At 39.2% G+C, this 13,917-nt stretch overlaps 1 long non-coding RNA gene across 1 annotated transcript in view; it reads right to left on the reverse strand.

Annotated features, from left to right (window-relative positions):
* Positions 1–1,355: 1,355 nt before the first annotated feature.
* LOC126253425 (uncharacterized) overlaps positions 1,356–13,917 on the reverse strand; it is a 40,150-nt gene continuing 27,588 nt past the window's right edge. Inside the window, exons 2-3 of the long non-coding RNA XR_007545955.1 lie at positions 4,123–4,280; positions 1,356–2,534 (exon numbers count right to left, since the gene is read on the reverse strand). This is a non-coding gene — a long non-coding RNA (uncharacterized LOC126253425). The remainder of the gene's footprint in view (positions 2,535–4,122; positions 4,281–13,917) is intronic.

Raw genomic sequence — 13,917 nt, forward strand, 5'->3', positions numbered from 1 at the left:
CTGATGTTGATAAAATGCAGAAGAATTGATTCAACTGTGGGCAGAAGAATTGCTACTGAAGATCGTCACACAAAGTCACATTACTTCCTGTTGTTTTGCTTTTCCAGTAGCAGCTGCAAGCGTCTTGTATGCTGCTTCAGCTGTTATGTGGTGAATTGCACTTTCCATTTCGGCTTTTTAAATCATTTGGCAAAATTTTAATAAAAATATTGTCCGACTCTGATGCGCACAATTTTAATTTAAAATCATTTCTGAAAATATCTCTTTACACGTTTTCACTGATATTTAGTTTAGGGTACTTATTCTGAAAAAGGGCATACATTTTGTGCAGACTCAGAGTTGAATTTAAATACCAACTAACAGTTTTATCCTTCGAGTAGTGGCTCTCTTACTTTGAAAGTGATTCAGTGTGTTTCTTCACCAAAACCTCTGTCATGATCCGTGATTGTGTTTAAGCTGTTGGAATGCTCTTCTGTTTTGTCTTCGAGGGTTGAATTGTTCTTAAATTTGTCAATCAAAATTTGCACTTCGCGAAATGTAATTAGCAAAACATTACGTAGTGTCTTTTGACAAATGTGTACATCTACTGGTTTCTAAAGGTAAATGAAATGTATATCAGTGAACAATGGCAACAAAATGTTTTCTCTTATATTGTACATCTCTTCATATCAGCTACCTCAGTGCACTGTGCAGCCCAAAAATGTGTTTGCTTGTCAAAATCAGGTGCGCAAAATCTCCAAAGTGAGCTGCACCTTACTATTTGCTGATAAAACTCTGCAAAATAGGAATTATGTTCAGAACATTGCAGTTTCGATTACATGTCACACTACTATTTTAGTGCGCTACAAATATGTAAAATAAGGGAAAGGAAACCAGTCATCTACATCGGACTGACACATGGAGTACACAAACACACAGCAGAAAACAGCATTCACACTAGCTTTTGAGTACTACTGTAGTACTTTTCTAGCAATAGTACACACAGTCTCACAGACACCCAAATACACACTCGCATGGCCATGACAAGACTATTAATACTTGACTATTGAAAGCAGTTACCTGGGCTGTTAGATGGAAGTGTGGAGGGGCAAGGAAAAACAGGAGGAGGGGGTAGTGTGAAAGAGATCAGTATTTTAACAGATGACATAAAGGCCATGCAACAAGATGAACAAAGTATACAGCAGGGGTGGCCAAGATTTTGGCTCATGGGACATGCCCTGGCGTGAGTGCCATAGCACTCGGCTTCGCTGCACATTTCCCCGCTGCCATGCCATACTGTCTGAACAGGAGAAGGAAACTGTGAACATGCCACATTTAAATATCAGTGCAGTTGCACTGCATACAACTTGGTTTTATATTTCAGATTTCTCAGCAGCATGGATCACAAACAAATTTTCAGTACTATTTAATTATTTGGTGCACTGAAGACATAATTTTTGGTCTGGTACAAACTTTCGGCGTACTGGCAGATGCAGACAATTTCACACATTTTTGCACTCAGGTTGCCATGTAGCCTTGACTTATTTAGTTTCATAATCGAAAAAAGGACTTTCACACAAATAATTAGATCAAAGCACTTTTGCTACCTCATTATGAAGACATGGAAACTCTACCTGAGGAAAGCAATGTAGACATCGTCGACAGTTTTGACATAAAAGAATTTGTCGTTAAAACAGGAATTACCTTGCAGATCAGACAATTACATGTGCACATCACAAGGGCGCTTTCAACTGAAACAGCGAATGGTCTCAAAAATTGATGTAAGATTGACAGTATCCTCAAAACATTTAGAAAACTGCTTTTTTAATTCTTCCGAGGCCTCAATGGATTCTTGAAACCTCACATTTTCTTCAACAGCAGTGAGCTTAGGGTTGTGTACTGCATTTGTTTAATGTGATTTTCTTTCTAAATACCTCCTCATCAAATCAGAAAAAATTGTCCCTCCCCTTGCAGTGCCTTACTGTGGGCAGTGTGCAGTGAAGTTTGCTTAAAATGCAAGGTCTGCGCTCCATTCCAGATGTTATAATTTTTGTTCCTGACTTCTCTTTCCTACGTAAATTAAACAATAGTGAGTTTTATATCGAAAAATTGTTCCGGGTTTGACTCTTGACTTAACCAATGTAGTTTGCAGTAATATATACAGTCTTCATATTCTTCGTTCAACTCCATCGAAAACAGTTGCAACTGACAAAGGAATAATGCTTGCAACATCAGAAATTTAACTATTTATATCACCGATATCTTCACATGCTGCATGCCTGCAAATTTAGGACAAAGTGCTTCTTGATGTACTGAACACTAAATCCCATCTGTCAATCATTGCAATTCTTTGCTGTTTTATTGTCAACTAAATCTTTATATTCTTTCTGCATTGTAATATTGTTTCCTAGCAAATTTGCAGTACCTGTTGCTTATGCAATTGCGTAATATATATTGAGAATTTCATCCCTCTCTTTTGTCATTCCCATTCATTGTTATAGGCCTGTGATGATAGAGTGCTTGATTTCCTCTTCTTGTGCAAACATCCACTTGACCTGTGAAAAATGAACAAATAGTGAAGAGTAAACACTGCTGATATCACAATTCTGCTGAATTGAAGAGAGTTATGCTGACCAAAAAAATCACACTGCATTGCTAAATGAAATGTCACACTGTACCAAGTACTTTCAAGAACGACCAAGCAGTGTTGATATAGGCAGAGCCATGGCATGTACACTTCACCCGCATGAAGATTGGCATGCCGTGGCTGGCCCTGTTGTAGAGGGCACAATAAAAAAAAAGAAAAGAGTAGGAAGAAGGAGGCAGTGGAAGAAACTGAGGGGCAGAAAGGGGAGAGGAGAGTAAGGTGAAGATAAATAGGGAGAAGAGGGGTTGAAAAGGAGGGAGAGTAGATGGCGTGGGATAATGCCCGGAGGGTGGGGGTGGGGGAGCAAATGATGGGAGAAGGCAGTGCATTGTCTGGACAGAGAAGGGGTAGTATGGACAGAAGAGAGTATGGAAAAGGCAAGGTGAGGCAGTGGGTACAGGTTAGTGGTGGTTTAGGCCAGGGGGATTGAAAGAGTGCAGGATGTGTTGAAGAGGCAATTCCTATCTGCATAGTTCAGAGAAACTTGTGCTGTGAGGGGTTATCCAAATGGCTCATGTTGTGAAGCAGCTGTTGAAGCCATTTGTATTGTGGTGTGCAGCTTGATCAGCAACTGCATGGTCAAATTGGCATTTGCCACAGTTTGGCAGTGGCCATTAATTAGACAGTCAGTTACTTGTCATACCCACATATAATGCTGTGCAGTAATTGTATCATAGCACCCAAGGGGTGCAGGATTGGGGGTTGGAATAGGGATGGACAAGGATGTTTGTAAGGTGTGGGAGGTGGGTAGGATATCCCTCATCTCAAGTTACATGGAGCACAGAAACACACAACTGAAAACAGCATTCACACCAAACTCTTTTTCTAGCAATAGTTCACACATTCACATACATGCAAAAACACCCAAACACACACTCCCAAGGCCACAGAAAGACTAATTTATTGATACTTCATTATTGAAAGCAGTTGCCTGAGCTGATGGAAGTGGGGAAGGAGTAGCAGGAAAGAGCAAGGTCTGTGGACAGATGATTTCCTGCCCACACAAGATGAAGAGAGGATAGAGGGTACAGCAAAAAGAGATGTAGGAAGAGGAGAGGGATGACTGAAGGGGGAAGAAAGGGGAGGAGGAAAAGGAGAGAAAGATGAAGAGGGAGAAAGAGTGGGAAGGGAGATGGGAAAAGGGGGGAGGAGAGGTAGAGGGAAAATGCTCGGATGGGTTACTTCTGTTGTTAGTTCAGTCAGTCTTGCCATGGCCAGAGGAGTAGGTGTTTGGGTGTCTGTGTGATTGTGTGTGTGAATGTGTGTACTATTCCTGGAAAAAGAGCTAGTGCTCGAAAGGTAGTGTGAATGCTGTTGTGTGTTTTTGTGCTCCATGCATTGATCTACTATAGGTGAGTATTTTACATACTGCTCCATCTAAGAATTTCCATTATTGTTATAAAACTCTATAAATATACAACATATACACCTTTTTGGCTACACGAATTATGAAAACATTTTCTCATTTCAAGTAGCAGTTATGGTGTTCCACTCACCCCCTCAGATAGCAGTTTTCCAAGAACAGGACCATTTCCTCTAGATGTGTAGCGGTGCCCACTATCCCCTAGCACCTTGCGTATATTGTCCTTCCACACACAAATGTTAACTTCGTTTCTTATTCAACCCACAGTGCATTCACTCATAGTGAAGTACACTGCAACAAAGAATTTCACAGTTCAGCAATTATAATAAAAATAATCTGCAGTGGAAACAATAATAAAAATAATCTGGAGTGGAAACAGTTTAATCAGCAGATATATAGTGTCATATACAATGTTATTCCAATTCTAACTCACTTTTGTCAAAAATGTTAGTTACAAGTTTGTCTGGGCAAATGGTTCAATTAAATAAACCATTGCTACTACTATTACTATGTCAGATGATTGGAAAATTTACCATTATTCACTTGTTCTCTAACTCTCTGGGGGAAAGCTAGAACTTTCCTGAAAGATGAAGTTATTTTCCCCAACTAGATTTTTAATTTACATACTGTACAGGCTTCCCCCATGACCCATGGACCTTGCCGTTGGTGGGGAGGCTTGCGTGCCTCAGCGATACAGATGGCCGTACCGTAGGTGCAACCACAACGGAGGGGTATCTGTTGAGAGACCAGACAAACATGTGGTTCCTGAAGGGGGGCAGCAGCCTTTTCAGTAGTTGCAGGGGCAACAGTCTGGATGATTGACTGATCTGGTCTTGTAACATTAACCAAAATGGCCTTGCTGTGCTGGTACTGCGAACGGCTGAAAGCAAGGGGAAACTACAGCCGTAATTTTTCCCGAGGACATGCAGCTTTACTGCATGATTAAATGATGATGGCGTCCTCTTGGGTAAAATATTCCGGAGGTAAAATAGTCCCCCATTCGGATCTCCGGGCGGGGACTACTCAGGAGGACGTCGTTATCAGGAGAAAGAAAATTGGCATTCTACGGATCGGAGCGTGGAATGTCAGATCCCTTAATCGGGCAGGTAGGTTAGAAAATTTAAAAAGGGAAATGGATAGGTTAAAGTTAGATATAGTGGGAATTAGTGAAGTTCGGTGGCAGGAGGAACAAGACTTTTGGTCAGGTGATTACAGGGTTATAAATACAAAATCAAACAGGGGTAATGCAGGAGTAGGTTTAATAATGAATAAAAAAATAGGAGTGCGGGTTAGCTACTACAAACAGCATAGTGAACGCATTATTCTGGCCAAGATAGACACAAAGCCCATGCCTACTACAGTAGTACAAGTTTATATGCCAACTAGCTCTGCAGATGATGAAGAAATTGATGAAATGTATGATGAGATAAAAGAAATTATTCAGGTAGTGAAGGGAGACGAAAATTTCATAGTCATGGGTGACTGGAATTCGTCAGTAGGAAAAGGGAGAGAAGGAAACATAGTAGGTGAATATGGATTGGGGGGAAGAAATGAAAGAGGAAGCCGCCTTGTAGAATTTTGCACAGAGCATATCTTAATCATATCTAACACTTGGTTCAAGAATCATAAAAGAAGGTTGTATACCTGGAAGAATCCTGGAGATACTAAAAGGTATCAGATAGATTATATAATGGTGAGACAGACATTTAGAAACCAGGTTTTAAATTGTAAGACATTTCCAGGGGCAGATGTGGATTCTGACCACAATCTATTGGTTATGAATTGCAGATTGAAACTGAAGAAACTGCAAAAAGGTGGGAATTTAAGGAGATGGGACCTGGATAAACTGAAAGAACCAGAGGTTGTAGAGAGTTTCAGGGAGATCATAAGGGAACAATTGACAGGAATGGGGGAAAGAAATACAGTAGAAGAAGAATGGGTAGCTCTGAGGGATGAAGTAGTGAAGGCAGCAGAGGATCAAGTAGGTAAAAAGACGAGGGCTAATAGAAATCCTTGGGTAACAGAAGAAATATTGAATTTAATTGATGAAAGGAGAAAATATAAAAATGCAGTAAATGAAGCAGGCAAAAAGGAATACAAACGTCTCAAAAATGAGATCGACAGGAAGTGCAAAATGGCTAAGCAGGGATGGCTAGAGGACAAATGTAAGGATGTAGAGGCTTGTCTCACTAGGGGTAAGATAGATACTGCCTACAGGAAAATTAAAGAGACCTTTGGAGAGAAGAGAACCACTTGTATGAATATCAAGAGCTCACATGGCAACCCAGTTCTAAGCAAAGAAGGGAAGGCAGAAAGGTGGAAGGAGTATATAGAGGGTTTATACAAGGGCGATGTACTTGAGGACAATATTATGGAAATGGAAGAAATGTAGATGAAGATGAAATGGGAGATAAGATACTGCGTGAAGAGTTTGACAGGGCACTGAAAGACCTGAGTCGAAACAAGGCCCCGGGATTAGACAACATTCCATTAGAACTACTGATGGTCTTGGGAGAGCCATTCATGACAAAACTCTACCATCTGGTGAGCAAGATGTATGAGACAGGCGAAATACCCACAGACTTCAAGAAGAATATAATAATTCCAATCCCAAAGAAAGCAGGTGTTGACAGATGTGAAAATTACCGAACTATCAGTTTAATAAGTCACAGCTGCAAAATACTAACGCGAATTCTTTACAGACGAATGGAAAAACTGGTAGAAGCGGACCTCGGGGAAGATCAGTTTGGATTCCGTAGAAATGTTGGAACACGTGAGGCAATACTAACCTTACGACTTATCTTAGAAGAAAGATTAAGAAAAGGCAAACCTACGTTTCTAGCATTTGTAGACTTAGAGAAAGCTTTTGACAATGTTAACTGGAATACTCTCTTTCAAATTCTGAAGGTGGCAGGGGTAAAATACAAGGAGCGAAAGGGTATTTACAATTTGTACAGAAACCAGATGGCAGTTATAAGAGTCGAGGGGCATGAAAGGGAAGCAGTGGTTGGGAAAGGAGTGAGACAGGGTTGTAGCCTCTCCCCGATGTTATTCAATCTGTATATTGAGCAAGCAGTAAAGGAAACAAAAGAAAAATTCGGAGTAGGTATTAAAATTCATGGAGAAGAAGTAAAAACTTTGAGGTTCGCCAATGACATTGTAATTCTGTCAGAGACAGCAAAGGACTTGCAAGAGCAGTTGAACGGTATGGACAGTGTCTTGAAAGGAGGATATAAGATGAACATCAACAAAAGCAAAACGAGGATAATGGAATGTAGTCAAATTAAATCGGGTGATGCTGAGGGGATTAGATTAGGAAATGAGACACTTAAAGTAGTAAAGGAGTTTTGCTATTTAGGGAGTAAAATAACTGATGATGGTCGAAGTAGAGAGGATATAAAATGTAGACTGGCAATGGCAAGGAAAGCGTTTCTGAAGAAGAGAAATTTGTTAACATCGAGTATAGATTTAAGTGTCAGGAAGTCGTTTCTGAAAGTATTTGTATGGAGTGTAGCCATGTATGGAAGTGAAACATGGACGATAACCAGTTTGGACAAGAAGAGAATAGAAGCTTTCGAAATGTGGTGCTACAGAAGAATGCTGAAGATAAGGTGGGTAGATCACGTAACTAATGAGGAGGTATTGAATAGGATTGGGGAGAAGAGAAGTTTGTGGCACAACTTGACTAGAAGAAGGGATCGGTTGGTAGGACATGTTTTGAGGCATCAAGGGATCACAAATTTAGCATTGGAGGGCAGCGTGGAGGGTAAAAATCGTAGAGGGAGACAAAGAGATCAATACACTAAGCAGATTCAGAAGGATGTAAGTTGCAGTAGGTACTGGGAGATGAAGAAGCTTGCACAGGATAGAGTAGCATGGAGAGCTGCATCAAACCAGTCTCAGGACTGAGGACCACAACAACAACAACTGGACAGGGCAACTGGAAAGATTTAGGTTTACTTATCCCTATATGGTTGAATGATGATGATGTCAGTAACTGTGCTATTTTTACATTGGTGGAAAAAGCTACATTATCCTTGTATCACTTGATGATAGGGCATACAACTGCAACGCATTGCTCAGAAATTGTGCAACTTCCACACCAAATCAAGCTTGTAATTCTCATACTTCATTGTTCAATTTCCATTAACAAAATAGTCCTTTGTAATCATTTTCTGCGCCATTATTTACAGAAAGACAGCATTTCAGACATACAGGACATACCATTTGATGGAATAATTTCTAAGACTGGATACATCCAGTGACCTTTATTGGCATAAACTGATATGTACAATTGTTTATCCAAATACTACAATGATGGTGGAATGAACAGTTCTCGTAGAAGTCATGAAATGATGGGTTGAAATCAACTGTAGGGCCTAATTGCTATTATTACTTGAAATGGATTAATGCTGTATACATGGAATGTTTGTGATATAATATCTACGTAATACAGTTTCTTTAGAGCAGACTGTACCAATTTGATCTTTTTTTTTTATAAAGTTGAACTCTTTCAGACTGCAGTTCTTCTTTTTAGTACTGAGTGTGCTTTTGCTTGCCAGGAATTGTTAGTATGCCATTTGTCATTGTTTGCTAATCAAAGGAGATAATGCATTGTTGGTGGTGGTGGTGGTGGTGGTGGTGGTGGTGGTGGTGGTGTTGTGGTCACTTCAGTCCAAAGAATGGTTTTTGCAGTTGTGTGTGTACAAAAGTTGGTCTTCATACAAGATCTTTTGAAACAAAAATCAGCAAAACTGGCAGCTCCGACTTGTTTACAAGTCCCTTTATTCACAACTAGTGTTCTCTTGCAACACATACAATGTACTGTCCTGTAGTAAATTTCATTGCTGCTCTTAAGGCTTAACATATGTGCATTAGTTCTGGTTACCTTACCATGAAGAGTATCTTCAAAATATTGCTATATTTACTTCCATTTGCCAGCATTCTGAGGAAAGTCATGGGATTGTGATTAGTACTATCTTACACACAAAGCTGTAGGTCCAAGAACAAACAGTTAGGCAGTGTATACAGGAAACTCAATAGTACTGCAGGTTGATGGTTTGTCACAGCTGTTGCAATGTGGATATGACAGCACATAAGTAAGTTAACACATCCTTCCAGCAAAAAATATGATTATTAAGTACCCGTAGTTTATTACACTTGTAATGTATTGTTTGGTCATTTCTTTAACATCTAAATGATTTTGATACTTGAAATACTTCCAGTTTCCTCTTTATCATTCACCATGGTTTTCAGTTTATTAAAATGATTGATTATCTATGTTATATCACAACATTTTGATTTTTAATAACATATTTTAAAACAGTGTAGAATTTCTTACAATGAAACAAGTCACATAATGTATTGCAGAAAACAAATAAAACAGATTATTATAGTCCGATAAAATTACTTGTTAGCTGACTATTCACACCTTGTAACTGACTTCCTACAATCAAAACTCTTGATGTCGTGCGCAAATTGTATGCTGTTGCAATTGTGCCATGTTAATGTATGCAGCTGAGACACCTGGAACAAGCAGCATGTAAAAACTGATATTTTAAGCCCTACTCACAGACTGTTTGACTACACTGACTGTAGCAGGAAATATTGTTTTGTCCTGCTTCGTCTTTGAGATAGCTCCAAAGCATTGTCTGCTTTCTGGCAACGGGCAGCCACAGCAGACTCTCATGTCTAATACCCTGTGCCTGGCGTGGCAGTGAAACATCCATCACTATTCATGCAGCAATCAATGCGTTGAGCAAGGGACAATTGACACACAATGTGGTAATGCTGTAGTGGCACACAACCAATGTTAACTAACAAGAAATTGCTTATTTCATGCTCTGGCAGAAACAAATATTATAGTATTCATGCATTGTGTCTGTTTCTACTTACAGTCAGATGCATATTTTGACATCACACTGACTACTTTCTGTATGTGGTGACTTTTATCCCTGTAGTGCACATTTACATAGGATGCAACTGCCGACTAGTATTATGCAGAGTACAACATTGCACTGACAAAGGATAATATACACTAAAAATATGGAACAGCCCACACATAATACAACCATAATAGAGCTGCAGCAACACAAAGGCTTTATAAAACTGGTGAAGGCATGTTTTGTTTGCCCCCCATGTCTCATGGCTATAGTGGTTTCCACGTGAAAAGTCGGCAACACAATGCATTCTGTGCATGCAGATTCCTTCCCCCTGTCTCTCTCTCTCTCTCTCTCTCTCTCTCTCTCTCTCTCTCACACACACACACACACACACACACACAGAGAGAGAGAGAGAGAGAGAGAGAGAGAGAGAGAGAGAGAGAGGCAAGCAGGCAGGTAGAGAGAGAGTAAAATGAATCAAACTGCCCTGTATAAGACAGCTTCAAACTTCTGATTACTTTACAAATGAGTTAATGTGTTAAATGTTTGACATTAAACATGTAAGCAAGAAAATATTTGAAAGTATATTTAAAGTCTGTTGAAGTCGCTACATGCTCTCATTTTCAGACACTGGATGAGTATGTTTTAGGTCATTTCTGCTCTGTTTTAAGAAAAAGCTAATTTTTCATGCATCTCACTGTTTGTCCTACCACCTGTAATCATTTGTCATACAATTATATTATTTTACAGGTACATTCAGTGATATATGTGGATACTGTATGCAAAATGTGTTGCAGATAAACTTAGTAGTAATGCCTGCTGTTGAAATTTTACGCTATGCACAACGAAAATGTAGTAAGGAATGAACTTTTTCTCTTTCATCATTTATGCGGCCAGGAGGGTGGGGGGAGGTGTCAACAAGAAAAATTTCCACAAAGATTTGAAATTGTGTGTAAAGTTTTTTGCAAGTCAACAAGTGCTGTCATTCTCAAATACTGGATGAATATAGTCAGGGTATTTGCGCACGGTAAGTTACGTTGCCTCGAGGCATATACACAGTTTATAATTGTAATACTTGTCATACTGCGTTGAACATTTCACATAAAATTATACCTATTAATGATTAGACTACGTTAACTTTTTACATTCAGTGATATATTGAAAATCAAATTTTTGTTGCACGTGGAAGCTATTACATAGGCATCCTTCAACTGTGTCTGGGTTTTGTGCCACAGTATTGTCACATAATAACATTGATAAGCTTGGGAAGACTATCCTTGTCACTTCTTAGTGTAGTACTTGTCATATTTCATTTATGCCATCCATAATGAACACTATAGCGGCTAAGTAACATCATCATACATTAGCTAACATGAAAATCAATGCTAAATATGCTGTGTGCATCCCAGTACAGGCAGCCAACGCAGACTGGCACTACTGGCTGGAGCATCATGCCATGCGGTGCACTGCCTCTTGACTCTGTGCATTGCCTCTCCACCTGCCTCCTTATGTGCACATCACTATAACACCCTTCAAAATTTTCGATGTTTTTAGTACTCGCACTTTCAGATCTCTTTGTTAGTTTATCACTGACTGAGAGGGCCATAAACCAAGCAACAATCTCTGCAAATTTCTCTGGCCCATTTATTGTTAGCTGCAAATGGAAAGTGGGTTCAAGGAGGCCACAAAAAATAGAAAAACAATTTTCCCCAAATAAGAAGCACTGACTGAGGCTTCTTAGTGTGGAAGAATCATAATAATGTGAGTTTGATGTTGGTGGTGGTGGTGATGATGATGATGATGATGATGATGATGATAAGTGGGTTTCACATTGACTCACTACTTGAAGGATGCAGTCCTCTTGTTTAAAACAGTCAGATAGAATGTTAACAAGTCAGTGTGGGGTGAACGAGGACAATCAAAGAAAAGCAAGATAGTTGTGAAAATCCAGTGTATGGAGTCGTCTGAGGATACTATGCATCAAAATAATGTAATATGATTTCTGAACGAAGATATTTTCCTATGTTTGGTATTTGAAATAACACATTTGTATGAACAGTTAGCTAAGTATTAATAATGAAATAATGTTAACTTTAAATAAAATAAAACAACCACATTCAGGAAAGTCTGACACTCCTTTAGCTTCATGATATAAACTGTTGAAAAATACTACCTGAATCCACTCAGAAAATGACTGAGGAAGTGTTTGAATTTTCCGAAGTGACAGTTGATTAATGTTCCCAAGATTATTCCTATGCACCTGTAGAGGGTAACAGTTCAACAGCTACTCAAGCATGTAAAGTCCTTCCCAGGTGGAGGATGGAATTAAAATACTTTCCTTATCCCAGGAACTGAGAAATTTTACTGTTTCAGATATGAGATTAAAAGCGTCTGGGAGAGTTTCTTTAACACTTCCATTTAAGGTGCCACAACATGCTGTAGTTGATTCTGGAAAATTCAGTATAGATTAATGACAGTATTAGGAAGAAAATAGATTGCTCCTTACTGTACAGTGGAAATACTGAGTCACAGTCTGCCCTCGGGAGCCAATTTCTTTTGGCCAAAATGTTACTCATAATATTGTAGTTGATTTTTAGTGTGATCTTGTACCACATCATGTGCTGGAGACATGTCCAAATCCAGTTCCTACGTTCAGAAAGGGCTGTTGCAAACTTCGTCATTGGTGACATCAATACAATTGGCGTCTCACTTCCTCTCCTCAGCTGGCTGGAGTGGCCGAGCGGTTCTAGGTGCTACAGCCTGGAACCGCGAGACCGCTACGGTCACAGGTTCGAATCCTGCCTCGGGCATGGATGTGTGTGATGTCCTTAGGTTAGTTAGGTTTAAGTAGTTGTAAGTTCTATGGGACTGATGACCTCAGAAGTTAAGTCCCATAGTGCTCAGAGCCATTTTCCTCTCCTCAGTGGTCTCTTTCTGGTGCACAAAAACGGCATCCTGACTAGTGGTAATGGTGATTTTAGAACAAGGTGCTCCACTGTGGACAGGCAATGTCTCCTCACCACTAACAAATTCAAAAGCACACTTACAGGCATCAATAAGAGCCACTATTCTAGTGCTACTACTGCTTATACGTGGTCAATAGTTATAAGAATGTGCATCTACAGCTTTAATATACCGTCTAATTGTGAAGACATGTTTGCACAAGTTACAAAGTCTTCAAGAACAGAATTTTTATTTCTACAGCTTAGCTGTATATCACTTGCATGGCTTAAAATGGCAACTAATCAGTTGATACCAGGACTTACTATCATTAAAAAGAGTAGAAAGAACAAAAATTTACTAATGGTCATTTACTGAACATATTAGAAGGCAGCGATTTTAAGTTTGAACATAATGAATTGGTGGAGAATAGATTAAATCTTAAGAACGTAGGGGTATGCTGTTGTGATGATAGCGTGGAAGCAGAGATTTCAAATATGTTTTATGACAGTATAGTATTGGAAAATATGGGCAGTGATGGTGATGAAAGCTGTCCAATTAGAAAACTACTGAGAGAAAGATTCTCAGTTTGAAAATAGAGGAATAGCAGTGATCATGAGGCAGACAGATATGCTACCAACTTACATTCATTGCATTTTGCTGAAAATCCACAGCCAGGACATCCAAAATCACATGATCAGTTATACAAAATATGGCCTATACTGAATTATTTTAACAATGGAATGAGGCCTATCTCTGAATAAATCAGTTGTTCTTTGGAGGAGGAGGAGATTGTCGTTTAGACAATAAATACAAATTAAAATATTCAAGTGTGCTGTGTGCACCGGGATGTTCTGGTGGAAAGTCTAATGCTGAAAAGGTCATTTTACATTTGTTGATGGAGAACTCCATGTTGCCCATCATATTTACATGGGAAGTTATTACAATAACTTTGTGATATCTAAAACTCTGTTGTATCTGAAAATGGATTGCATTGAGATACTAAGGTTAAATAGGAAGAACATCCCTAAAGAAGTTGTCACAATACTGGTAAATGAAATACATTTGCTCACTGCATGACATGATGATCAGAAAATGGAATGATA

Source organism: Schistocerca nitens, chromosome 4, assembly GCF_023898315.1.
Source record: "Schistocerca nitens isolate TAMUIC-IGC-003100 chromosome 4, iqSchNite1.1, whole genome shotgun sequence".
NCBI classification, from domain to species: Eukaryota; Metazoa; Arthropoda; class Insecta; order Orthoptera; family Acrididae; genus Schistocerca; species Schistocerca nitens.